The following is a 3,998-nucleotide window of genomic DNA, read 5'->3' as shown; positions in this document are numbered from 1 at the left end:
AGCAAAGTTAGAGGGGCTGAGCCCTCTAAGCCTTTGGAACTAAAGTCCCAGACATTGCATATGTAGTGACAGGATTTGGTGGTTGCCCTGATGGGTTCAGGTATTATTTGGTCCCATATTTCCTACTGTGCCCCAATTCCTCCTTTTTGAAATGGAAATATATATTCCATGCTGTTGTATGTTGGAACTATGTAATTAAAAAAAATTATTTTTACAGGAGATTACAATTAAGATATTGTCTTGAGTATCAGAAGATACTTTGGACATTGAGCTTTTAAACAATTTTGAGACTGTGCAGCACTATGGGGGATTTTAAAGTTGGACTAAATGCATTTTGCATTAAGATATGGCCATGAGCCTATGGGGGCCAGGGAGTGGAATGTGGTGATCAGAAGGAGAAGTGTCCCCTGTTGGATCCAAGTATTTGAACACTTGTCAGCTGGTGGTGCTGTTTCTGGAAGACCATGGACTCTTTAGGAGGCATGGCTGTGCTGAAGGAAGTGTTCCACTAGGGGCAGGCTTTGAGAGTTCATAGCTTTGCCCCACTTCTAGTTTTTCTTTCTCTGCTTCCTGTGTGTTCTTGACAATGTGAGCTCTGAGCTTCCTGCTGCAGCTGCCTCCTCCACCATAATGTACTTTTATCATTCTGGAACCATAAGTTCAAACAAGTTCTTCCTTCTATAGTTGTCCTGGGCATGGTGTTTATCACACCATGAAACAACAGAAAACCAACTAATATAAGAATGAAGCAATGACTCTAGTAATTTGCTGATGCACATCAAAATTAGAACAATTGTGCATAGCCATGTAGAAACTACCCCAAATATTTGTGAGACAGGATCTCCCTATAGCCCCAGCTGACCTGGAATTCACTATGTAGAACAGGCTGGCCTTGATCTCACAGTGATCTGCTTGCCTCTGCCTCCCACATGCAGGGATTAAAGGCATGCACCACTACACCCAGCATGATATACCACCATACCTGACGTCCAAATTTGTAATATACACTCCTTCAAATATAAAAAGCAAAACAGTACAAAATGTGAGTGCACAGGAATATTTGCTAAAGTAGAAGTCATAGCAGAAACATAACAAGCATTTCCTTAATGTCAGCTATGGTTTAGATATGGAATGTCTTCCATAAGCTTGTTCCTCTTCTGTCGCCCATCACTGTCATCATTGGCACTTCTCACTCTTCACCTTTGCTGGAGAATACACCGTCATCTGCCACCATGGTGGACTTAAGGGTGGATCAGATTCGAGCCATCTTGGACAAGAAGGCCAATATCCAGAACAGGTCTGTCATCACACACATGGACCATAGCAAGTACACACTGACAGACTCACTGGTGTGTATGGCAGGCATCATTGCATCTGTGGGTGCAGGGGAGGTGTACTTCATAGACACTCACAAGGAGGAACAGGAGCACAGCATCACCATCAAGTCTACCACCATCTCACTCTTCTACAAACTGTCAGAGAATGACTCAAACTTCATCAAGCACAGCAAGGATGGCTCAGGCTTCCTCATCAACCTCAGGGACTCCCTGGGTCATGTGGACTTCTCCTCAGAGGTTACAGCGGCCCTGCCCCTCATGGATGGCTCCGTGGTGGTGGGGAAGGGGGAATTGCGTGTCTGGCATGTGTGTGCTACAGGCCGTCACTAGATGGCATCAAGCGGTACTGATTATGATCAAGACAGATCATGCACTGCTGGAGCTGCAGCTAGAGCCAGAGGGGCTTTCCACCAGACCTTCCAGGGCACTGTGGAGAATGTGAATGTCGTTATCTCCACCTATAGTGAGGGCGAGAGTGGATACATAGGTAACATCATGATCAACCTTGTCCTGGGCATGGTGGGTTTTGGCTTTGGCCTGCCCAGCTGGGCCTTCACCCTGAAGCAGTCTGCAGGGATATGAGTGGCCAAGTTCGCTGCCAAGGGTGAGGGCCAGCTTGGGCTGGCTGAATGCACCAAGAAAGTAGAGGACATGATGAAGAGTCTGTGGGGGGGATTGGGGCTTCAAGAACACCAACAGTCCTGCAGCAAGAAGCTGCCTTACACCTTCTGCCAACTCATCCTCAACCTCATTTTCAACATGTTGGACGCCATTGTGAAGTTCAAGAAGAAGAAGACAGCCAAGCTGATCAAGAATCTGGACATCATGCTGGATAGCTAGGACAAGGGCAAGGAGGGCAAGCCACTGCTCAAGCCCATCCAGAGAACCATCTTGATGATAGGCCGCTATGGGGACCCCATTGAGGAAGTGCCCTGTGGCAACGTAATGGGCTCATGACTGTGGACCAGTTTCTGCTGAAGACTGGCACCATCACCACCTTTGAGCACGTCCACAACATGCAGCGTGAAGTTCAACATCAGCCGGGTTGGCAGGGTGGTAGCGAAGGCCAAGAACTGGCAGACCTGCTGAAGCTGGTGGAGGGGCTCAGCAGCTGGCCAAGTCCAATCCCTTGATGCAGTACATCATTGAGGAGTCTGGTGAGCACATCATGGCAGGTACATGCAAGCTACACCTGGACATCTGCCTCAAGAACCTGGCAGAGGACCAAGCCTGCATCCCCAGGAAGAAGTCAAACCCTGTGGTGTCATACTGTGAGACAGTGGGCAAAGAGTCGAACAAACCTTCTGTGCCTGTCCAAGTCCCCCAACAACACAGCCAGCTGTTCTACATGAGAGTGCAGCCCTTTCCTGATGGCCTTGCTGAGGACATCCACAAGGCAAGGTGTACTCCCCCCAGGAGCTCAAGGCACATGCATGCTACCTGGCTGATAGTGGGATGTTGCTGAGGCCCACAAGATCTGGTGCTTTGGGCCACCCCCAGCACCAGCCCCAACATCCTCACTGACATCATGAAGGGTGTGCAATACCTCAACGAAATCAACGAGCGTGGTGACTGGCTTCCAGTGGACCACCAAGGGGGGTGCACTCTGTGAAGAGAACAAGCCGTGGTGTGCGCTTAGATGTCCATGATGTGTCCCTGTACACAGATGCCATCCACAGTGCTGGTGGCCAGATCATCCCCCCATGCAACCCCGCTACTGGGTGGAGATCCAGTGTCCTGAGCAGGTGGTCGGTGGCATCTACGGAGTCCTGAACAGGAAGCGGGGCCACGTGTTTGAGGAGCCTCAGGTGGTCAGCACTCCCATGTTCGTGGTCAAGACCTCCTGCCTGTCAAAGAGTCCTTTGGTTTCACTGCCGACCTGTGCTCCAACACGGGAGGCCAGGCCTTCCCTCAGTGTGTTGGATCACTGGCAGATTCTGCCCTGCCCCAAGACCCCTTGGACAACAGCAGCCGCCCCAACCTGGTGGGGCGCAAAGGCCTGAAAGAGGGCATCCCCATCCTGGACAATTTCCCTGGACCAACTGCCTGCGGCAGACCCTGCGCCCGGCTCCACTCTGACGTCCACCATCTCTCACCTGAGACTGTCCCCACAGTGCCGCCCCTCCGAGCCATCGTCCAGCGCTACCTGACGCCGAGTCTATTTATTTTAGGGTTCCGAGGCATTGAATCGCCCTCTGTAGAGACTGGCGGGACGTGGGGTAGACACGGTCGGGACACAGTGTTTTATCATTTTTCAGAGGGAAACGTCCAAAAGTCTAAATAAACGCATTCAGAGGTCTATGTGGGTCCACAGCCCAAGGGAGCTCCCCAGAGGGGAGCAGCTGGGTGGATCCCCCAGGACTCCTCTGTGCCCACCGTGGAGCTCCTGAGTAATAAACCTGATGCTGCAGTCAAAAAAAACAGCCCAAGGGAGCTCCCCAGAGGGGAGCAGCTGGGTGGATCCCCCAGGACGCCTCTGTGCCCACCGTGGAGCTCCTGAGTAATAAACCTGATGCTGAAGTCAAAAAAAGAAAAAAAAGAAAAAAAGAAAAAAGAAATGCCTGTTCCTCAGTTCATGGCTATTGAAAGGCTGGAAAACTTTCAGAGGTGAGAGGTTTTGGGTCATTGGGGACCTGCATTTGAAAGAGATTGTTCTCTCTC

The 3,998-nt window shown here is 50.6% G+C and overlaps 1 pseudogene; it reads left to right on the top strand.

Annotated features, from left to right (window-relative positions):
* The first annotated feature begins 1,232 nt into the window (after positions 1–1,232).
* Positions 1,233–3,621, top strand: LOC103738648 (annotated as a pseudogene).
* Positions 3,622–3,998: the final 377 nt, after the last annotated feature.

Source organism: Nannospalax galili, unplaced genomic scaffold (genome assembly GCF_000622305.1).
Source record: "Nannospalax galili isolate Female #2095 unplaced genomic scaffold, S.galili_v1.0 scaffold38, whole genome shotgun sequence".
Taxonomy (NCBI): Eukaryota; Metazoa; Chordata; class Mammalia; order Rodentia; family Spalacidae; genus Nannospalax; species Nannospalax galili.
This window is presented reverse-complemented; position numbering and strand designations above follow the sequence as displayed.